This window comes from Ictidomys tridecemlineatus, chromosome 2 (assembly GCF_052094955.1).
Source record: "Ictidomys tridecemlineatus isolate mIctTri1 chromosome 2, mIctTri1.hap1, whole genome shotgun sequence".
Taxonomy (NCBI): Eukaryota; Metazoa; Chordata; class Mammalia; order Rodentia; family Sciuridae; genus Ictidomys; species Ictidomys tridecemlineatus.
The window spans coordinates 139,131,394-139,156,343 of NC_135478.1; the positions used below are offsets into that span (position 1 = coordinate 139,131,394).

A 24,950-nucleotide genomic window follows, 5' to 3' on the forward strand; every position below is an offset into this window, starting at 1 on the left:
CTTCAGTGATTAGAAATAACTAGGTACTTTTTTTTTAAAATTTTAAATACTCTTTCTTGGACAAAATTATACCTGTATATATACATGTACACATACTCGGGTGTTAATATATACTAACATGTACACTATGTGTATGTATGTATTGTATACATATGTTAATGTTTACATTTAACAAAAGTAGTCTGGTACTTTATATGTTACTTGGGAGGACTTGTCTTCTATAGGAATTTTCTTTAAAATTCACAATGTTTTTGAATTTTCTTCGAAATTTTTAATTAAAAATACTTTCGTTTCAGATAATAGGTGTTTTTCATTATTGAAATATTTATTTATTTATTTTAATTTAAATGTACTGAAGTTGATTTAACTAAGTAAGCTCTTTTACTGATTCAGTGTTTGAAAACTATTAATAACTTTCATTAAATCTCTAACATTTTTGCAGCCCAATATTTATGCACATCTATGATCACATTTATTAGTATAAATTTGTGGAGCTATAATTATCTATGGTAGATATTTTTGATACTTTTGATATTGCCTCATTACTATCCATTAACATCCTGTAATTTATACATTAACTAACAGTGGGTCACACTGACATATATATATATATATATATATATATATATATATATATATATATATATATATATTTCAATCCCTCTTCAATAATGTCTTTTAAACTTAGAAAAATAATCTAAGTTACCATTTTTATAATGTTAGTTTCAACTTGTCTTTTCTAATAAGAATATTTGTTGGCAATGTATTCAGCTTTGGAACTTGCTTTAAAAAGGTATTCTGACAGAATTTTTACACCATCATATCCTGTATTTTGACCTTGACATTCAACATTTGATCTCTTAGTGAATTGAATTTTAAAACTTTCAGCAGAAAGAGTCAGGATTGATGGACCAGGTGAGAATTTCCTATACCTGGTGTGTGTTGATGATCAAGGTCCTGTTTTTACTTAGAGTAAGAAGAGCAGTTTCCCAAAGATATACCCCAGGGAAGGTGGACAACACTTGCCTTCTGCCTCCCTTCCAGTTCTTTCTAATTTTACTTTCCTGTGCTGTGCAGGACATATCCATATCACTTGAGAGATTTGGCAAAATACCCTAGCCTCTTGCCTTACCCTTAAGTCATATCAGACTTAGGATGAGATTATGGTGTGTGCATTTCAAACATACTCCTGACTGATTCTGCTACCCCTTTCTGGCCCAGAGCCTGGTACCCGTGTATTGCTGCAATTTTATCATCTTTCTGTCACTGCCTGGATTTCTTTTGAATTATGTGGAAAATGCAGATGCTGAGCTCTTTCCATAAATTACCTGGAGGCAGGACAGCCTTGTGCCCCTGCCCCAAGTCTTGATGGTTTGGGGGTAGCAGAGTGCATAGTGCAAAGGGACAGAGGAGAGATTAAGTTTGGGGAATGAGCAGTGAGTAGAACTGGAATTATTCCAGGCTCTGGGCCCTCTGAAGGTTATATAGTAAGGGGGGCAGGACTCTGTTTTTATATAAAATCTCCAGCCTATTCCATGAGCCAACATGGGAGTAATTTTTCTCAATGTAGCTCCATCTGTCTTTACATTATTGCTAATTCCTTCTACACTTCTGCTGTGGGTTTATCTCAGTTTTCATTTTCTGTGTCTGGTGAGTGCTCTGCTTTATGAGTACTTAATGAAGCATTTTTTTTCCCCTGCTGAAAGTCAATTTATTGTGATGTTAAGGCCTTCAGAATTGATGAGTCCCCTTCCCAAGGACCTGAAAAGTTATTTTAGGGAAAAAGAAAACCTCAAACAGAGAATAACAAAAAGAGTATTGGTTTCCTTTATTATTATTATTTTTCCCTGTGGTTTCTTCTTAGTTTAAATTTTTAGATCTTCCCCTACAGCTCCTCCCAGGCCATGGTCTTGCATCAGAGAGTCTAGAAGTTGGAAAGACTGTTGAGTAATGATTTCTGTGCTGGAAGTGAGCCAACCACTTTGACAAGCTGGTATTTTCACTTTTGAATAATGGCAGAAATAAATGAGCCCCTGTCCAGGGACTCACGGGCTCATTGCACCACCTAGAGGCCGTTTTGCAACACTGCAAGCTGGCTGCAGACTCTAGGCGGAGTTAGCACTCTGTACAGAATTATCTCTGTGTTCCCAAAAGAAATGTCGTCTTCCCTTTACACTCCTCACTGAACTTGAAGGAGAAATTTGAGGCTTGAATGATATTTTGAATCTCTCTGAAGAAAAATTTAATCCATAAGATGAACTGAATTTTTTATTTCATTTCTTCCAAGTTAGGCAACAGCTAGGAAGTGTTAAAGGATGTCTTTGTAGTCCTGGAGGTAGGAAGGGGTGGCTCTAGATTTTAATGTAAGTTTCCCTACTTCTGAGGGAAAATACTTGTGTGGCATCAGTTTCCTCAGCTGTGAAGATGGACAGTGACTTTTCTATTTCAAGGTTGCTGGAGGGCCCTGCCAGGCCATCATTTGGTGATTAGCATGGCGCTTGGAATCCAGGGTGTAGTTAGCCATGGTGTTTCCCTTCCTTCCTTTTTGGGAAATCACATTATGGTAGTCAAAGGCATGTTTTTGAGTTTTCCAACAAGGCAGAAAGAACAGTTTGTTAACGGATAATGAACCGCAATATCTTTGAGAAGGCAGATGGGCCTCTCATTCCTTCTCAGCACAGTGTCACTATGGAACAGATTTTTCTGATAAAATAACTCCAAAATCTCAATCCAAAGTGATTAAATGTTTGTATGATTCTACAAGACACAGAAAAATACCTGATTTTTTTTTTTGGTAACGGGAATTAAACTCAGGGTAACTCAACCACAGTAACTCAACCACTGAGCCACATCTCCAGACCTATTTTGTATTTTATTTAGAGACAGGGTCTCACTGAGTTACCTAGTGCCTCGTTGTTGCTGAGGCTGGCTTTGAACTCATGATCCTCCTGCCTCAGCCTCCTGAGCCACTGGGATTACAGGTGTGCACCACCGCACCCAACCCTTTTATTTAACTTCACTGAGGACAACATACACTCTTTATCTTTTTTTTTTTTTTGAAGAAATTGTTTCTAAACCATACGATGTGCTTTAACCTATGAAGTTTTATAAACATTCTCCTTAATTTGTTCAGGTTTATCTTTAAGGAAAAAAAAAAACAACTGAGATGTGAAGGTAGAAAAGATAATGGGTAATGATAAAAATCTTATTTCAGAATTAAGATTCATGTTCTTCTAATTTTTAAGAGGATTTCTACCTTCTTATGTGATAAAAGATAATTATGCATAGTACACAGATATAATTCCACACACAGTGCTTGCTGTCATTAGAATATTTTCTTCTTGGGTGCCAATGGTAAGGTATGGAGTGAACTGTGTATTTCTGTATTCCTTCCTCTATTTCCATCCCTGTCCCCATACTGCTGAAAGAAGCATCTTCATCTTAGTGCTCCTAGATTTAGCAGTTACTGTGAGAGCGCAGCACCGTGATTCAGCTTAGGCTCCAATTCGGGTGGCCCACATCCCTTTCTGAGGCTCCTACTCCTCTGCTGAGTGACTTGAGCAAGGTACTTGATATTTTCAGTTCCGTTTTCTTTTCTGATGGAGGATACTAATGATCTCTGTCAATAAGTTGTGCAGGTTAAGTTCTTACTTGTAAATTGTTGAGAGCAGTGCTTGGGTGCATAGTAAACAGTCCATGAAATGAGCTCTAATAATTAGGATGTTGTGATTATTATTCAAATTACTGGAAAAGCGCCCAGAGTCCCATGACACTGTGACAGATGGGCTAGGGAAATGTGGGAGTAATAGGTTGTCCCAGGAGGGTGATGAGAAGATGTGGGGTACAGAATAGCTGTGAAAGATGAAAGAACACTGTGTGCTTGAGAAACCGGGGTTGTTCCGTTCAGCTAGTGTTTACGTTGCCTCCAGAGAGACAGACGTAGAGTTGGCTTTAGGAGTGAGGGATAGATCATAGAGAGTCATAAATTCAAAAGAGTTGGAAATATACTGTCAGTCCCTGCTCTTCATGGATTCCATACTTAGAAATTCCCCATTCACTAAAATTTGCTAGTAACGTCCAAACAATATTCAAGGTGTTTTGGAGATTATTCTTGTGAGTTGTCCAGTGGCTGTTTTCCCCGTTGAACAGAACAACAGGGCAGTGGTCTGCCTTTTGTTTCAGCTCACCTACTGTAAATGAGTCTCCTTTTGTGGTCTATCTAGGGCCACGTTTTCCCCATTTCTCTTCTTTGCATTGGTAAGTGTTGCTGTTTAAAGTGTCTTGGTGTTGAAGTGCAGTCAGGGGTTCCTAAATGCAACAGGGCTGGAGGGTGCACTTAGGATATTAAATATTTTCTCTGTTTTATGCAGAAAATACAAATATGCATGCATTAGAAAACTTCCTTCAGGCATCCATTAAAATGCTGTTGGCTTCAAGTTGAATGTAGTGGAGTCAATAATACATATTAAATAAGATGCCTTAAAATAGAAACACAGATAAAAGAAAAATATATATACTGCTAATAGTTGGATTGAGAAGGTCCCCCAAAGATTCAGGTGTTGGAGGGCTGGTCCCTAGTGGATAGGACAAACTGTAGCGGGTATAGCCTTATTGGAGGAGGTAGGTCACTGGGGTTGTGTATGAGAATGATGCCTCTTGTCCCTCTCTCCTATCCCAAACTCTCCCTTCTGGCCACCATGAGGTGAGCAACTCTATTGCGCCACATGTTCCCCACAATTATGTTCTGCTTCAGCACAAGCCCATAGTGATGGGATCAAGCAATCATGGACTGAAACCTCCAAAACCATGATCCAAAATAACTCTTTCCACTTTTAAGTTGTTGCACCTGAGGTGTTTTGTCACAGCAATGGAAAACTGACTAGCACATATACTACTGACCAGTTGACAAAAGTTTTGTGAGCAAGGTTTCAAAGGGTCCTTGTTCTATGTTACTCCTAGGAGCAGAGGTTCAGTATTTGTGAATTTAGGGCTTGCTAGAACTTTATAGAATGTAACTACTACTAATAAGGAGGATCTACTATACTTGGAAATCCCTGAGTAACTACTGGGCAAGAGGAAGCCTGCTGCTAAATGGTTTGTACCGAGGTGAAAAGGACACAATAAAAAATTTCTGCCTATCACATAACACTATGCGGGACAGAGAAGGAATTCATGGGGAGAGCGTTATAACTTACTATGACTTGATTCATTTATTTTAAAATGACAGGCTGCCTTAAATTGCTTCTATACTAAAATACAATGTCCCTGAAATCTCATGAATTATCATTAAATTTATTCTAGGTAGAGAATTCAGTCTCTAATGAATCTGTCTTACATTATGGCATTGTGCTCAACAGGATATGGACATAAAGTTTGGTCACTGAGAATGTGATTCTGTCCCTTGGAGTACAGGCACAACATTAATAATCCAGAACACTTTAGTAGGGATCAGAGAAATTAAATTGTGACATTTACCTAATGGCTGTGATGTTCATCCCCTCTGTTTGCAACAAAGCATCTCTAGGCACAGACTAAAGCAAGTTTTTGTAAATTGTATCACATAGGGATGTGAATGATTTGATAATTGGGATAGTAATATGCACCAAACATATTTGCTTTTCACTGAGTTACAGATATTTCCCATATACAACAGATCGTGAAAGCAGGACCATACATATATGTTTTAAACCCATATTTACTAAAATCCTGTAAATTTTAGCTACATAGAATTAAGGAGATCCCTGGGTGTTCTTCAGGGAGGCTATGGCCAGTGCTAGCAAGAACATCAGCCCCAGAAAGTTCCCACCAACTGAAGGGGTGATCAGGGACCAGGACCTATTTATGGATCATGCCAGGTGAACTCACAGGCAGACACTGTGTGGGCCTATTTTATTGGGGGGGGGAACCAGATCTTACATTACCTGCCTAATTAATGTTTTTCTCTGCTTAGATATCCTCTTTATCCATCTGAAATGCTGCAGATTCCCGTTTTAATCATTTCTAGGCAGTGTCTTGCTTCATGGAAGTAACGTCGACTTGAACTAGTCAGTAGATTCCCTAGTGAACCACGAGGTGGCGCCAATGCACAACTATCCGCTCAGAGCAAGCGCCCTGAACTCTGGCAGCAATTCCTGGGTAAATTGCAGCCCTGCTTGTGAGCCCTGCTTGTGAGCTGTAGGATGGAGTGAGTCAGGGGGCCTCAGAGCCTCTTCAGAGGGCTCCAAATCCATCATGGTGCATGAGCTGTTGATCCAGCACACATTTCTCTTGTGTCTTACTATAATTGTTTCCCCTTATGCTGTTCATGGAAGTTCTGTCGTGGGGCATAAAAGCCTGTAACCCAGCCTCTGTGGCCCCCAGTGGTTTAGGCAGTTTTGTTGTTCACCTCACTGATTGGCAGGTGACAGTTATAGGTGAAGAGAAGGCCACCAAACTTCTGCCTTTTCTTTTCAGGATCAACTCTGGTGTGGTCTTGTTTTGGATTTTTGTGGTGAAATCATACAGAACATGGCACACACTGTCTTTGTGCTTAATTCACCTGCAGAGACTAAATCAAACGTTTTAATTGCACAAGCAGGAAAAATAAATAAATAAATAAATAAATAAATACCAACAGCACTGGAAAATTCTCCTGAAGAACCCGAGAAGAACTGATGTCCAGCTTTATTTCCTGTCATCAAACCCAGTGTAGTGCATTGCTGCCCAGGGCTACTGCCCAGTGGGCTCTTCACACTGATGCTCAAGGTCTTGCAGAGCCAGCTCCACTTTGGCTTGGTATCATCATAATTCCTGGAGATGGATGGGGGCAGATAGGGGAGAGAGAGACCAGAAGTACTTGTAGGTCTTTTCTTTCCTAATCCATCTTTGCTTCCTGGCTGCATTGGGAAATGATGTCCCAAACTGGTCCAGGATGGCTTGTAGGGGCAACTCTAACAGTGTCCTCTGTCACTGTCTGATGTCAAGAGTCCCATTTTTCTTTTTCTTGCAGGACCTGTGTTGTCATTGCCATTTCCATCTGTTTGGTGACTTTGCATGTGTAGTTTGTCATTCCCTTCTTCCTATCCCAATAGGAAAGAGCACTGAGCCATCCTAAGATTTCATTTTAGAAGCACCCACCACCTGCATTGGATGCCCTCTGAACAGAGGACACGTGAATCATTATATCTTTAGAATGTTTTGATATTTTTTAAAGGGAAACTTTTAAAAACAAATGAATTATCACACATTGTTGTGACAATACTAGTCTCAGTCTCCTAGTATTTTTCACTGAAATTAATTTTAACTCTCGACAGAATTTCTCAGGGATAGTTTTTGAAGATGGGGTGAGGAGACAGATTTCTTCCACTCCTGGTTTCCCCAGCTGCTTTCCTATTTAGCAGCCCCCCCCCCCACCCCCTTGCTGAAACCTAGGAGGGACATTCATTTATCTGCTGCTAGAGGCAGATTTGCTTTTTGGCCACGAGAGGGCGTTGTGAGAAAATGCACTTACTTGAGCAGCCAGATGATGCTTTAGAGGGAGCAGCCCTGATGGGCTGGAGAAGGGGGAATACTTAAGCTTCTATGTTGGGTGATTTTAAAAGGTCCAGAAGAACGTCTCCCTGCTTAAAACTTCTTCTTTACATTTTAGCTTAAAATCCACAAAGGTTCTGTCCCCTTTATAGCACAGCTGTGGAAAAGGAGGCAATTTATCATTAGGGTCAGTTATTCACTTCTTAGAGAATCATACAAATCTTCTTGGTATCTTTTCTTTGTATATGGGACTTTAGAGCAAAAATCATTATCCAGAAGATGCGAAGGTGATGCATGGGGGGAAAGGGCAAGGAAACCTGAGGATTAGTGAAGCATAAGCACGCTGGTTTTACTTGACAGAAATAAAGCAGAGCTTTTATGGCTGCAGTAGCCTCTGACACTGGAGTCCAGATTTTGCATCTTGGCTTCATTGCTCATTAATTGTGTGACCTTGTGCAATTTATCTAGTTTTTTTTTTAAATTATTTGTTGATTGACCTTTATTTATTATTTATTTATTTATATATGGTGCTGAAAATTGAAGCCAGTCCCTCACACATGCCAGGCAAGTGTGCTACCATTGAGCCCCAGCTCCAGCCCTTATCTAATGTTTTAATGACTCATTAGTAAATTGGATATGGCACTAGTTTTTATTTAGGCTTTTTTTTTTTTTTGGAGATTAATGAGTTAGTAGATGTCAATTTCTTAGAAACCTGACAGCATTCTTAATATTGACATTGCCACTTGGATCTGATAAATGAAATGAGTCAGGGGCCTGCACTGTTTCTGCTGGATAACTAGAGTAGTCTTCCATTTTGACCGTAACCAGCTGGGTCACAAAATAGAAACACAGGGCTTCGACATCAGAGCTAACCCTGGGCGGGCTGACACATCTTCAAATCTGTGAACTAGGGAATCTTCATAAAAGTGCTTAGCAGGGTAGGACCCCTCACAAAACCTCTAAAGAAAGAAGTTATTTCGATTTTTTTTTCTCTACACTTTTGCTACCCAGGAACTATCATGTAAGCAATTTGCTAAGTATGTCCTTATTGATTCAGTTTATCAGAGGTGCTTGCTTTCAGGAGGATTTTCAAAAGTAGTTAAGGCTCAAAACCACAGTCTATAGAAAACAAATTTTTCTTTCTGCAACAGGAAGCACTTTTTAATTCTATGATTTCACCCACTATATCCTTTTAAAAGCAAATGCCTCAGACCTAGGCAGGTGATCCTAGGATGAGCAGTTAAGGGGTTCTGGCACCTACAGTGAATTGTTATGATCACCGAGCACCTCTACCTGTTACGTTTTGCTATATAGTTGCTTGGGCTGGTGATTTTGCCCTGGGAGCACCCCCTGAGCATAGTACTGGGTATTCTGGGGTGCAGACAGGAGGGCAGAGATTAGAGAGCCATCATACAGTCCCTGGCTTCCAGTGGACCTTGAATTTGACAGTCTTGAACAGCTGGACTTGAACTTCTCGTTGTGCCTTCTCTTTTTATCTTTTCCCTGAAACACTGTGAAATTGCAATTTATTTTATTTCATTTTCTCCTTTTTCCAAATGGTCACCATTTGTCAAGGTGTCCTTCATAGCTCTGAATTTGGTATGTGTGGACATTGGGAGAGAAGGTGTGAGCCGATGTCCAGACTCGGACATGTTTCGTGTCTGAGAGGAAGCAATTTATACATCGGGAGCTGGCTCCGTGGCGTGGGATTCTAATTCTGGGGATGGCATTTTGTCTGTGTAGGAAGACTGTCAAAACCTTTCCAATGGGAAGGGACAGAACCAATTTGAGAATCGCATGGTTATATAAGAACTGTCCCCGTGCAGGCATCTCACTCTCTGTTCTTATTCATTTTAAAGAAGAGGGAGAGATGCAGGTGGAATTTTCCATGCATTCCTGCAAACCTACTAACTTTCAAAGTGACCCCCAGATGGTGCCGGGGACAACATAGTTAAGAACACAAGAGGTGCATGCTAACCTTTGATTTCTTGGTATTCTTGCCTCTTCTCTTGGAATGTTTGCATTACCAAGCTGGTTAGCCTGCTGAGAATAGATCATCTGTAGGTGGTCCAGTGGGGTTTCATTGGTTTCACACTGGTTAAGTGAACAGCTGCAGCCACCCCAGCACCAATAGTGTTTGGGGTGCTTTGGGGGACCTGGGTCAGATGGTTCCCACCTCACTTCATCTCCACAAGCTGCAAAGCACAGTTCCTATAATTCCTACTTCAGAGTTGAAGAAAATGTGACTTTAACAGTTTCAACAGGTTAATAACCTGCCCCAGAGACTGCAGTGTGGAGGCAGGACGAGGACACATGGACAGACTTCCTTTTCATTCTCAAGTTGTTTAGCTGAAGCTGCTAGAATGGAAGACAGATGGTAAAATAGAGGAAGAGAACATACCTGGGTGTGGCTTGTTTGTGGCGTAAGGTGCTCTAAGGGGTTTCTGAGGACCCTCCCCTTCCCTTGGAGTCCTTGAGGAAACCCCAAGTGCTTGTTTCACTGTGACCTTGTCATGCCCAGGTTGTCAGGGCATTATTGAAGACCCTGCACCAGCCACCTGCTGGCTTCTCCTTCGGGGACTCAGTGCAGAAGGTTTTTAAACTAAAGCCAATGGGATCTTGGCCACGTCCTTGTCTGGGGGCAGAAAGCAGAGTAGTGCTTACTTGTCACTGGAAACGGTGTCACTTCCAGTTTCCCAGGGTGCTGGAAAACCTTCCCACAGGCGTGTGGCAGGCAAGTGGCAGTTGCCAGCATCTGGCTCCGTTCCTGCCAGGCTCGGGTTTCCCATCTGGCTTGGCCTCTAGGCTGTGCTGTCCTGCCACTCCAGGAAGAGTGAAATGCTAGCTGGAAGGTCTCATGGAGGTCATGCAGGTAAAACAGGGAGGATGGTTTGGGCTGTCTGTCTGGTTTGCCTCTGCCGTTCTGGTTTTCACTGGTTTGAATTTCACCGGACTTCAAGGTTTCTGTGACCTCCTCCTTCTTCCTCCTGGTTTGGAGCCTCTTCCCCTCAGAGACGCTTTCTTTATCACACCTTGTTCACCTTGCCGTGTAGACAAGGGAATGAAGGGAGGCAAGTGCTCTGATGGTTGAGGTTTTGAAACCTGGAAATGATAACCCAGCCCTAGTCCATGGTAACCTGGTCCAGGATAACCTAGAAATTGGCCTGAATATTTTTGCAACAAGTCTGAAGTTAGTAACTTTGATGTGGATTCTCTGACTCCCCAGCCCTCTCTTGTGTTTATGGGACGTGTCATATGCTAAGACCTTTCCTCCTTTGCTCTCTGGAAGGTCTTTCTCACCTTCCCACTGTAGGTATTCCTTGTCAGCATTAGGGAAAAAGAAAAGGGACCAGGATGAAGAAGGCCCCCCACAATTTGATGGCTGGTCCAGAGTGATCCTCCACAGAGAGCATGTTTGGGAGCAGATCTGTTAGGAGAAGAGCCAGGCCAGCAGCCCTCGTGGAGAGAAAGCTGTATGGTGGAGCACACTTGTCCCTTCTCCTGGGAGAGCATTTTGAGTTGTGCAGCTGCTCATTGAGGGAAGCCCACCTCAGCTGGCTGGGCATGCTGAGGATCCTCAGCAGGTATCTGATGTGTAGATGAGAGGGCAGTGGGCTTCAGTTGTCTGGCCTGAGTGGATCACTGAAGAGTGGCATCCCCACTGGTCATCTGTAAGTCATCTTGACAGTGGATCATGCAGTGGAATAGGGTCCCATTGGAGTTTAATCTAGTCTAAAAATCAGAGACTCACGAATTGAGTCTTTTTAATGTAATCAATACTTACATTATTTATGACATTTAAGGCACTGGACAAATGAAAAGATGAATGGGGGGGGGACCTAAGGTCTTCATGGGACTTACTATTTGTGAACTCCACGACACTCTAAACTTCCATGCATGCTGTTCCCTCTGCTAGAAGTCTCTTCTCTCCTCTACAGTTCTTGGTTCCATTGTTAATTCTTGTGGGTAAGTCCACCTGGAGCTTCCCTAGCTCCAGGTCCAACCCCCACCCCCGCCACCCCAGTTTCAACATATGTCACCTTACACTGTTGTTACTTATGATCCCTTTAGTCAGTAGGACCTCATCTACTTTGCACACCACTGAATCCCTTGCTCCTAGAACCATTCCTGATATTGGATAGACAGATGGTGAGTGCATGTTAAATGAGTCAGTCAGTCAAGTAATGGCTCCACCATTCAAGAAGGGAGACACATTTACCTGTGTGTGCGCATCTGGGATAACAGGTAGAAGTCGATATATATCATGGGAAAATTACAGGTAGACTTTAAAGAGCTTTTGAAATTCCATATGAGGAATATGAAGATGAGAATACGAAGAAGAATATGTTCAGGGAGTCCATGAAATTCTCCAGTGGAGTGTATGATGGAAATGAACCTCAAAATCTCTCTTTGGATATGAGTAAGCCAGGGAGGAGAAAGGAGTGCCAGGGTAGGGAACAAGGAGCAGAAGTTTAAAGGATATGAAATTTCCTTCAGTGGGTGCTCATTGGAGCCAGGTCATGGAAGACTGTAGCATGCTGGGATGTTTGGATGATATTTGATAATTTTAGATTTGGAGATGATTTTGAGTTACTATGGCTAAAGCTAAGGATTTAACTTCAGCAGTAATATAAAGAAGATGGTAGAAAATTGGAAAAGGGTTGATGTAGTGTTGGACAGAACTAGAAATAGGGACTATAGGGACAGAAGGAAAAACACAAGGTGTTAAGTATTGGGGCTTGGTAACTGATTGAGTGTAATGTAGGACAACTTACATGGCCAGGGTTGCTCTTTCTGCACTGTTTTAGTCAGCTATTTTGCTGCTGTGACCAAAACACCTGAAAAGATCAATTTTAGGAGGAAAAGTTTATTTTGGGGCTCATGGTTTCAGAGTTTCCAGTTCATAGTTGGCCAACTCCATTCCTTGGGACCTAAGGTAAGGAAGAACATTGTGGTTGGAAGAGTGTGGCAGAACATTGTGGTTGGAAGAGCAGCTGAGGAGACGTTATACTGGGAAGCAGAGAGAGAGAGAGAGAGAGAGAGCCTCTTCTCACCATGGACAAAATATGCACCTCAAAGTCATACCCCCAATGACCCACCTCCTCCAGCCACACTCTACCTGCTTAATGTCACCACCCAGTTAATCCCTATCAGAGGATTAATGCACTGATTCGGTTGAGGCTCTCATAATCCAATTACTTACCTCTAAACTTTCATGCACTACCTCACACATGAGCTTTTGCGGGGCATGGCATATCTAAACCATGCATGTAGGAAACATCTTTGGTAAGGAAATGACTTATTCCTTTCTGGATATAGGATACTATGGTCTGAATGTGTACCTCAAATTCATATATTGAACCTAGTCCCTAAAGAAGTGAGTATTTAGAAGTAAGGCCTTTGGAAGATGATTAATGTTCTTATGAAAGAGGCCAGAGGAAGCTTGTTTACCCTTCCACCATGTGAGGACTTTGTGTTCAAGGTGCCATCTTGGAAGCAGAGCAGCCCCCTCTAGACCCTGAATCTGCTGATCTTGGACTTCTCAGACTCCAGAATTGTGAGAACTAAATTTCTGTGGCTTATAAATCACCCAGTCTAAAATATTTCATTATAGCAACCCAAATATACGAAGACATGAGCCATTTGGATTTTTGATGAGACTTGCACTTGGAGACATCCAGAAGACCATTAAAAATAATAATAACAGTTTGCACCTAACATTTGCTCAGTGTGGACAATAATTCGGCCAGTTTTTCATGATCTTATTTTAAAGAAAAAGAAACTGTTTGGAGAGGAGAGAAAGAGAATCATCTGGGACCCCCAGTCAATATGTAAGACCCATACATGAGGCGTGAGACTCCCTTCTTCACCCCTCAAATCCTAGGATGTTTTGAGAACTTTCCTGGTGAAGCCAGAGCCTTGGGGAGCCAGAAGTGCCAACGTCATGGATTCACACAGAGGGACAAGTTGGTGAAACAGCCCTAGGCCACACAGTTGGCTACAGCAGAGAGTGTATAGAAACACAGCGAGGTTAGAGGCACCTGTGCTGGGGATGGCCAACAACAGCATTCAGGAAGGAGGAAAAGGCAAAGCCATGGAGAAAGCTGATTTCAGCTAGGCCCCCAGGGGAACTGTGGTCACAGAAACTAGTCAGAGTGTGTTGGATACAGCAGGGGGAAAGAGTAGATGAGAACCAAAGAACGTCTGCCGCATTTGGAGAAGGCACCAAAGGGGAGACCTTTGAGAAAATTGTTTCAGAGGTATAGATGGGGCCGAGGTCAGATCATAGGGTGCCATCTGGTGTGAATCAATTAGAAACTTGAAGGGTTTCTGGACAGGTAAATGCAAAAAAACAGGGGCAGGTGCAGGGGCCATGCCTGTAATCTCAGCAAGTCTGGAAGCTGAGGCAGGAGGATCACAAGTTCAAGGCCAACCTGGGCAACTTAGACCCTCAACAACTTAGCAAGACCCTGCCTCAAAATATAAAGAACTGGGGATATAGCTCGGTGATAAAGTGCCTCTAGCTTAAGACCCCAGTTGTAAAAAAAGGAAAAAAAAATTCCCTGTCAATCCACCATTTCCAAAAAGATAATTTGACCTTTTGTGCATAATGTTTCTGACTTTGTTGTGTGCACACCTTGGAGATGTGGGACTTCACAGTGAAGGTACTCTGAGAGGACAACGTAGAGTACTCAAGGTGTATGTTGAAACAGTTTCACAGGTTGTGTGTGTGCACAGGGGTGTGTGTGTGTGTGTGTGTGTGTGTGTGTGTGTGTGTGCATGTGTGGCCCATCTGCCAGCGGGGCAGAAGGTGACAGTGAGGGGTAATTGGAAGTGCGTAGCCTGTAACACAGGACTTGGATTTGTTTGTAAGAGCTAGGAAACAAACTATAAAAAGCCCTTGGCCCACTCCTATTTCTAGTGGTTCCTAGTGAGTCAGCACTGTGTATATGGCACTGTCTATTTTAGGGCCAAGTATGAGTAAGGATGCTGCCTAAGACTGCCAGTTAAAAAGGGGGCTCCCCCTCTAGCTCCTGGCCCTGCAGGGAGCTGCCCTGGGTGCATCTGTCCCCAGGCTCTGCGTCCTTCATTCTCTGATCACAGGATATATATCCTTAGTCCTACTGTCTACTCCCCTGTCTCTCCATCCTTCATTGTTGTTTACATCACAGAGTTTAATTTTTCATTTGTTTGTTTTTGTTTTTTGGTCCACTTGGTTTGCCTATTAGAAAAAATTATCTCGAATTTAGAAGAGATTTCTGTGACAATGTGAGCCTTATGAAAGCACAGACCACCAGGGGGCGCTGTGGCTGGATTAACATCAGGATGTGGGTTTGGCCCTGTGGCCCCTGTCTGGTCTGGTCCAGGGGTTTTGAGTTTCCAGAGCCTCCCTTCTGGCAGACTTTCTTTATTTTCCTCCTGAAGAAATCAAGCAGACAACACAGTCAAAGCGCTTGGGAAATCCTCAGATCCTCAGCAGTTTTCACAAGATAGATAGTAACTCTCAGGTCAGATTCTTCACATCCCTCACAACAATTCCCTCTTGGAATCTGAGCACACATCTGCAATGTTTTGTTTTGTTTCCATATGTTTAAACCATGGATTTTAAATTTTCACCAGTATTTCTTTCGGCTCAACAATGTTGTACATTCCTAGTAGGGGAAAGCTTTGGAGAGGAAATTATGAAAAAAAGCAAAATAAACACACACACACACACACACACATACACACAAACCCACTCATAAAAATCCCACTTCTGAAGGCAAAACAGTGGTACTGATGAACAATTTTCCCTGGATCCGTTTTCTGTAAAGATCCTTATTCTTTACATAGCTGGGACTGAGCTCTTAATGTTTGATTTTCCAAAATTCCCATAAATCATCAATAAACCTTGATACAGGTGCAGGGGCTGGATAGCATTTCATTAAATGGTTGGACCCTAATTTATTTAAGCATCTCCCTGAATATTCAGGGAATTTTTCATTACATAAAAAGACTTCCATGAACATATGTATTTAACTATTTGTCTATATTTAGTGTTATTTTCTTAATTTGGATAAAAAATGTAAGAACCTTGGTGAAACTCCTATTTTTTTATTTCCCTTATTTCTGGTTTTTATTTTTAAATTATTCTTCCTGCTTTCCAAAAGATGGGATTTTTGTTCATATTTCTTTCTAACTACTTCTAATTTCTCTTTGTGTTTTTAATTAACTATTCTAATTCTTGTTTGCATTTTAAATTAAGTATTTTAATTCTGAAAGCAGGATGTGCTTAATGAGTAGGATTTAGAAATGTAAATAACTAAAATGATTTAGATGAAAATCAGCCATTCTCATCTACATATAAATAAAACATTTTTGTAGTTTTGGTATATCTTTACAGATGTTATCCAGATATATTCTAAGCTTCTAGAAATAATTGTTCCTTTACTAAAACATGATCAGATAGGTTTTTTTAAAAAATTCAAACTGAATTTTATTTATGAGATTTCTAAGGGAAAACTTGGAAGAGGGGAGTTTATTATGCCATCTGAGAATGTGCTTAGCTTTATCTGACACAGTATTATGAATGGCTTTCTCTTTTTCATGTCTCAGGTGCAAAACTATGATTAAAAAAAATCCTTCCCTTGTGGAAAGCATATTGAGAAGTGTGCTCTCCCCATTAATCTTGGGGTTAGTAAATATAATTATTACTATTATGTAGTATCCATCTGAGACTATCATCCATGCAGCCTGCAGAACATATACAAGGTGTTGCCCTTGAGAAAATAATTTTTTATGATCAATAGTCTATCATTAGCATAATGTTTATTTTATGCATCTGCAGGCTTTTTATCACTTGAATTGTAGCTTATAAATATTATTGATATTTTCTGCTCTTGTGTCTGCCCTATTGATCTTTTCTGCTCTTCTGTCTGCCACAAAAATTTCTGATAAATATCATCGTTCCTGTTTTATGTAGGTGAAGGACAAACCATAAAGTCATCTCCAGGTATCTGATGGTCCAGTGTGGTCATAGAAAGATTCACAGTGCAAAATTCTAATCACAGAAATACATGCCCAAGTTCTTCTTCAGGCTGACATTCCAGTTAATCCATAAAATCCAATCTGGCAATGTGCCCCTTCCCAAATAAAAATGTAGAATGAGAATATGTCATTCCGTATTGTGACTTGGGTCTTACATGTGTTTTATAAATCAGATAACTTGATGCATATGTACTTGATTCCTACCACAAAAATCTTCTGCCATTTATCTTATTTTCTTTTTAAAATTTTTAGCAACAGTATTAGGCAAGATTTCCTGAATTCTTCCCTGGAAATATGTCTTTTCATTCTTTGGGGAGTTTATTACTGATCTAGGTAGCTGTCTGATTCCATGTAGAGACTGAAGATCAGCTCTTTGAATGACCACAATGGACACCTAATGCCCTTGAGAGCAGCTGTTTCATCCTTATATCATCTGACCACAGTGCTCATAGATCCTCTCTGTCCTCAGGGCCCTGTGAACCCCACCACGTCTTTCTTGAATAATGGCACATCCATGGAGACTCATTTTTCTTTAGGTTCAGGGTTCAGGCACATTCAAACTTTGTCCAAACCATAGAGAGATTGTCATAAACTTAATGAAAATCTCAAAAATACATGAGCTAAACTACCCTAATGACAAGCCCTGTGCTTTATGCATATTCTCATAGAAGCTTCTAGTAGAAGGGTAAGCCACAGAGTTGATTACTGTGCCCACTTCCCCCAAGCATTCTGTACTCCCATCCCTAACAAGACTTAGCTATCCTCTGGATTTTTTTTTTAAGGATTTTAATGCATATTGCAAAATTTTCCAAAAGGACCATGGTGACAGTGTATCCTCCATTAGTCTTAGAAAGTGATCATGAGACTGAACCCTCAGTCATTCTGAAGGCTTTCTTTTGACTTACCAATTTTATAGTTAAAAAAAAATCTCTGAAGACGTCTTTTCTCTGAATCATGGCCATGTTTCCCATTTCCCTAGTATAGTCTTCTCTTGCTGTTAGGAAGTGCTTATTTTTTTTTTTTCCTCTCTGCCCCCACTGGCTAGTGAATTTGTCTTTCTTAAAAGAACAAAATCTGTCTTAATGTTAAGCACTTTCCTCCCTTTGAATAAATGGTTACGAGCTTTGCCTCATTTAACTAAGGTTCATAGATCAGTCCAGGTCTGTGTGAACACATCTCAGCAATATCCTTGGGAAGCAGAGCTCCAAAGCCCTGTTGGCTCACTCTTCCTGAGTGGTCTTAATCTACTCATTACAACGTGGTGGAAGGATTAGACTGAGAAGACCCTCTGACATTAGCTAACCAGGCTGTATAGACACCCAACTTGGAACTGGGATAGAAATTTCCGGAAACTTAATTCTCAGAGCATTCCTTTGAGGAATGAGCTTCTGCTTTTTTTTTTTTTTTAAATTCTTCTCTCTTAGTCACTATGATTTCAAGCACTTAACAGTGTTTAGTCAGCCTATAAATTAGCCAAGGCACTTTTTCATTTAATTGAAAGTTAAATTGTCTCATTTTTTTTTTTGGTGCATTCACAACTGTGTATTTATAGTAATACAGTTTACCTGTGCTGTCATCATTTTTAACAATCACAATGTCCTTGGACTAGATGACCAGTAAAAGAAAACCCATTATAGTAATATTGATAGTAAACCAAGTTATTGAATGCAGGGTGCTAAAAGTAAAATATATTATTAGAAGAATGGGTTGAGTTTTATTGAGTTGAGGCAGTTTTGTTTAATCAATTTAAAAAATTTTAAAAAGTGAGAAAATAATTCTTAGATTTTTAAAGTTTCATTGATATAAAATTCACACCTCATAAAATTCACTCATTTGAAGTGTATGGGTCAATGCTCTAGTATATTCACACAGTTGGCAGCCCTCTCCAAAATCATTTTAGGATATCAATATGACCCCGTGGCTGTCACCCCCAATCTGCTCATTCCCACAGCCCTAGGCAACCACTGGTATACCAACTGCCTGTCTCTATAAATTGGTCTATTTCAGATACTTCATATGAATGAAATCCTATGTGATCTTTTGTTGCTTGGATTCATTCACTTAGCATAATGTTTTCAAGGCTTATGCATGTTGCATGGTGCTTCAATGCTTCCTTTCTTTTTATTGTCTAGTTTATATTCATATATATATGGGTATGTACACTAGATGCTATATATGCAGCATCTTTTCTTGTGCTTATTAGTCATTTCCATATCTTCTTTGGAGAAATGTCTACTTGGGTCCTTTGTTCATTTTTGAATTATTTATCATGGAACCATAATAGTTGTGAGTTATTCTAGGCAATAATAGTTATTCTAGATACAAATCAGTGAAGACTTGCAAAATTGTTCTCGCATTCTGTGGATTAGCCTCTCATTTTTTTGATGGTGTTGTCTGAGGCATAGAAGTTTTTATATTTTGGGTTGGGAGTGTAGCTTAGTAGTAGAGAGCTTGTTAGAATGCATGAAGCTCGGGATTCAATCCCAGCACACACACACACACAGATTTTTAAATTTGATGATATCTGGTTTGTCTAATCTTTCTTTATTTTTTGTGATTTTGGTGTCATATCTCAGAAGTCTTTACCTAATCTAAAGTCACGAATATGTAGACCCATGTTTTCTTTTTCCTCAGAGATTTATAACTTTAGCTCTTACATTTAGGTGTTTGGTTCATTTTTAGCTAGTTTTGTATGGTATAAATAAGAGGTCCGACCTTACTTTTTGCCTATGGATATTCTGTTGTCTCAGCACCATTTGTTGAAAAGACCATTCCTTCCTCATTAAATTGCCTTGGCAACCTTTCCAGAAATCAAGTTGACTGTGATTGTGAGGGCTGATTTCTGGATTCTCGATTCTATCTAGTTGTGTTTCTGTCTTTGTGCCACCACTACACTGATTAATTAGAGTAACTTGGTAGTAAGTTTTGAAATCAGGAAGTGTGAGGCCTGTTGCTTTATTATGCTTTCTATAAGGAGTATTTTGGCAGTGGTTGGATCTTTTGAATTTTTTAAATGAATTTTAGGATTATCTTGTCAATCTCTATAAAGGAATCTGCTGAGCTATTGATAAGGATTGCATTGAATCTGTAGATCAGTTTAGAAAGAGGATTGCCATCCTGACAACATTAAGCCTTCCAATCCATGCATATAGGATACCTGCATTGGGGTTTTATAATTTCTTTCTACAATGTGTTATACCTTCAGAAGATAAATTTTGTATTTTTCCCTTTAAATTTGTTCATTATTTTTTATGCTATCATACATGGAATTGTAGAGCCTGTAAAGAAATAGACTTAACATTTTGCTGGTTGAAAAATCTTGTCTGATTGATTGGCTCAATCCAACATTCCCAGAGTTGTGTGGTCCTTCCTTGATCTATGCAGCATGGTTTTCCCTGTAAAAGGCTGTGCATAGGGGTTATGTGATTAGCATGACCACTGCAACTCCCTGCCGAACAAATGCACTTTTGTTTGGGGCTTTGATATCATCTGTTACTAAATATACTAAATGTACCTATTACTGTTTTTGTCTCAGGACTATTCATTTACCTTGTGATAATAAAAGCATTGTGTTATTTTCACAAGTAGTACATGGAAAAAAAATAATAGTGAAGTCTCTGTCTATATAAACCATACTAGTTAGACCTCCCTATCAAGTGTTGTGGGCCAGTATCAAATGCCATCCTAATAGCCTTTATTTATTTAGTTAGTTTCAATTGGACACAATCCCATTGTTTTATTTATTTTTATGTGTTGCTAAGGATCGAACCCAGGGCCTTGCATGTGCTAGGTGAGTGCTCCACCATTGAGCCACAACCCAGTCCCCCTGATCTCTTTTAAGAAGTATAGAAATGGTTTCTGCTTTAAAAGTCTAGTTGGCTGCTACTATGTCATACATTCAGATTGACCACAAACAGGCAAAGTTTTGGCGCCTTTGCCTGAAGGCTACGTGATTGGATTCAGAATAAATAATACCTCCTTAGAAAGTTTTTCATGGCATTGTGGGAAAAGAGATGGAAGACATCCCCACATTGGCCCTCTTCTGTTGTTCACTTACTTTGAATAGACAAACAGTCCGTGCTACAGAGTCTCAATTCTTAAATAATTAGTATGACAAATGGTCAAATAAGTGGAATGGAACAAAACAGATAGCAATCTAGTGATTTATGATGGACTTAAACATATTAGGAAATAGACTGTTTTTCCTATGGAAACTTTTTTAAATTACATTTTAGGATATTTTTTACCCTTATTGTCTTAACTATGTAGAAATATAGAACAATTCATAGGGATCCATATCAACAGCCTTCTGCAGTTTACACTGAGTGTCCAACCACCCCAAACCCTGTCTACCCACATCATTGACTCTGAACCACAGGTGCTCAGGGCAGCCTGTCAGCAGCCCATCACAGACAAAAGGACTCAGCTGAGACAGGAGCTGCAGCCCCAGAAACAGCTTCCACTTTAAGCAGAGACAGGAAATCTGCTAAAACAAAGTGAATGGCCCTCATCGGAAAAATAACCGAATCTAGAATCTCTACACCATAGCACTCACAGTGTCCAGAGTTCCCTGATAAAAGAAGGACCAAGACAAAAGAAAGTTCAATCGAACTCCAAAATGAACCAGGTGTTGAAACTGACACCTGAGAAGTTTAAAATCCACCGTGATAAGGATCCCCATTGAACAAAGCAGAACACATCTTAGTGAGTGAAAAATCATAGGAATTAGAAGTCTCTGCAGAGAAATAGAAACAGTGGGAAGAAACCCATTGGAAACTCCAGAAATGAAATACACAATTTGTGAAATTCCCAGTACATAAAAAGCAGTAGGGCATTGTTATTATTATATATGAGGATAAATCACAAATCCTATGGCTTTTATTTTATTACGTTTTTTTAGTAATGAAATAGAAGCAGGTAGGGCAATTCTCTATTTTCATCTTGTAAACCTTATTCCCTTTAACCTTGAAGGAAAAAAAATTCTGGAATCTAAGTACTGAAGGGATGAAGTTGAGGAGCTGGGGCCACACAAGACTGGACTTTGACTCCTTTTTCTCTTGGGCTGGCCTTGGATGGAGAGCAGATTCCATTCTCTCCTTGTTGCTCTCTCCTCTCCTGGGCTTGAGTGACAGGAGGTCAGCCTGCAGGTCATCCTCATTTCTTCCCGTAACTGGACTTGAATGTGTGCTGAGTGAATGGACAAAGCTTCTGGATCCCTTGGTTCCTATTGTTATCCTCTGCCATTTTCTCCTAAGTGTCATGTGTGTTGCAAATGTGTTAAGGGTGATTGACAAGAAATTACATTAATTACTGACACAATGTGATACAGTGAGTCTGATGGTGGAAAGTTTACTGTTTTTTTTTTTTTTTTTTAGTAACTGGATTTTATTTATGTGTAATCACACTTAATCACTAAAAATGAATGCCTTGATCACTATAAATAGATCCTTCCTTCCTTTTCCTCCTGTTTCCTCCATCTGTATTATATCCTCTTCTGGGTAGGTTCAATTCCTAGTTCTCTGAGGAAGGTTTATGATGCTCATTCCTAAAATACTCCCCTTTAAAACGATTGCATAAGTGTAGGTCCACACACTGCTCACTTTTCCATGTGTATCTTGGTCTTTGCATTTTAAAATGTAGTTTCCATATGATTGTCTTTGAAGAGGTTTTCGAAAGTTTCTGTGACAAAAAGAGAGAGCATAGCAGAAGGTGATCCCTCTTTATACATCATGTGCACAAGGGAGGAAAAGGAACTAAGTTCTTTTTGCATACTTATCATAAGAGGCCAGGCAGGGGCTCTCCTGGGTGTTTGACATAGTTTTCTTCCTTTACAGCCACCTGTGAAGAAGGTGTTTACCCCTTATCTTATGTCTGATATCCTGAGTTCAGTAACCTGCCCAGAGACTCACAGAAAAGAAGGAACGTGATTATTTTGTCCCATGCCTAAGCCTCTGGGTTCTATCTGCTTTTTTTCCCCCCTGAAATCATACTACGTCTCTTTGAAATAAAAAGTTAGTAGAACTCATGAATACAAGTGAAAAAGTGCTCCTGGAGAAAGAGTGACCCGTTGACCTCCTTTGTTGTAACTGTAAACCTTTTTCCTATCATGGAAGCTCCCAGGGCTCTCATTTCAATATGATCCGTCTGTCAGGCTTTAGAGCTGTTCTGCCTGTTTCTCTCTGTCTCAAGGGCACATTGGAACCCACAGGCATGGGATTGCCATAGTGATTGCTGTGACTGTACCCTACGGTATTTGCCGGTGTGTGGGAGCACACCCATGCAGACACTTTACCAAGGTTACCAAACCAGTCTTCATTGCGGTGACCTGACTGCCTCACACTACCACCAGGGGGCAGCACCTTCACATAGTTTTGAAGATGCACAGTTTTGAAGGTGGGTAGTGCTGTCAGGAAACTTCACACTAAAACCCTTAGCTGTTTACCTCTTATCTCCCCCCCACCCCCCATAGGTGTAGATGGAAAGAATGCCTTTATTTTGTTTGTTTATTTTTTATGTGTTACTAAGGACTGAACTCAGTACCCCCACATGCTAGGCAAGTACTCTTCCACTGAGCTACAGCCCCAGCCCAGTTCACCTCTTATCTTGCTAGCCTGATAATGCTATTGGGGTAAACCAAATGTGAACCAATTTTGTGTGTGTGTGTGTGTGTGTGTGTGTGTGTGTGTGTATTTGTTTTTTAAAGCAGAATCAATGAAAATGTAGGAAATATACCTTACATGGAGGCATACACATTTTAACATATTTGGTATTTTATAAGAACAGCTGTTTTATGTGCCTTCAGAATTCTTCCCTCTACTGAAAGAACAACAAACTATTCCTTTTCCTGGGCTGCTATGCTCAACAGTGCCTGTCTCATGCACAAGTTAAACCATATAGTCTTAAACATGGCAATAATTGGAGACCATGGCTCATTGTGTAGAATTGGGGTTCCAAGGTCACTGTTCAAATTACAATTGGCTTTCAAATCATCTGGTCTACATTCAAACCCATATTTTAGGCACTTCATGGCTGTGCGACCTTGGGCAAGTTCCTTAGCCTCTCTGAAGATCACATACTCGTTTCTAATGGGAACACTATAACAATTTCTACTTGTTTCATTCAATAAATATTTATTAGAAATATTTTTTATACATGGAATGTAACATTACATTTTAGATATGATGGTATATATACATTTATTTATTTATTTATTTATTTATTTATATTTATTTATTTATTTCTCAGTTCACTCTCATATAAACTGGCCTCTTGTTTCTGTAACTCGATTCGTATTTCTTCCAAAGGCCCTGGCTGATTATGGGGGATTTCAAAGGTAATTCAATCTGAGAGTATAGGAGAGAGAGACCACAGGTAATGCCAGATTATTTAAGCTGTGAGGAGGAAACTGAGTGTTCTCCCCAGAGGTGGCAGCCTTGGTGAAAACCCTGAGGTGGGAGGTAGGCATCCTCCTCTTACAGCTGATCCTGAGCCAGAAAGGAGGAGGAGCTTGGAGCAGGTTCTGAGATGGTTCTCAGGACATGGCAGTGACCCTGTTTTTCGCAGGTTCTCTAAGGTTTGCCATGGAAGCTCATCTCTGCCACTTGTTCCCATTTTGACTTTGGGCAACTGTGGTTCCTGGAATTATGGATCCTGGGCTGCTCATTATTTTTATTTGTATTGAAGTAAACTTCACATAACATAATAATAGTTATTTTAAAGTAAGTATTTTACCTAGCACACCTTCAATGTGATGCAACCTTCCTCTGCCTAGTTCCCCAAATCATCACGTTCAACTTTTTTGGGGTGGTACCAGGGATTGAACCCAGAGGTACTTACCCACTCAGCCATATCCCCAGCCCTTTTTTGGTATTTTATTTAGAGACAGGGTCTCACTGAGTTGCTTAGGGTCTTGCTAAGTTGCTGAGGCTGGCATTGAACTTGCAATCCTCCTGCCTCAGCCTCCCAAGCCCCTGGCATCACAGGTGTGTGCCACTATGCCTGGCTCTTATTTTGAAGTAATTTTAAATTAGGGGGAAATTACAAGAATAGTACTAGGAACTCCTGCATAACCCTCAGGCCGATTCACTTTTTCCGTTTTCATTTCTCATTTACTCAGTGTTGTCTCTGTTTCTTTTTGTCTGTCTGTCTCTATCAATCTCCACATACACAGATACATTTGCAAGTACAGTGGGGACCTTGTCCCCTTTATCACTAAAGGCTGTGGCATATATGTTTCCCAGGAAGGGTCTATAACAAAAACCTGAAAGTCTAATGCAGTCCTGTTATCTAATCTACAGTTCTCACTCCAATGTCATCAAGTGTCCTTATGCCGTTTTCCCCCAGTATAGGATCCAGACCATACTCATCCATTGCATTCAGTTGTCATTCCCTGTGCCCTCCTTCAATCTGGAATA

General features: G+C 40.3%; 1 protein-coding gene across 4 annotated transcripts in view; it reads left to right on the forward strand.

Annotated features, from left to right (window-relative positions):
• Positions 1–24,950, forward strand: part of Elmo1 (engulfment and cell motility 1) — a 557,509-nt gene that overhangs the window by 221,002 nt on the left and 311,557 nt on the right. The window lies entirely within an intron of this gene.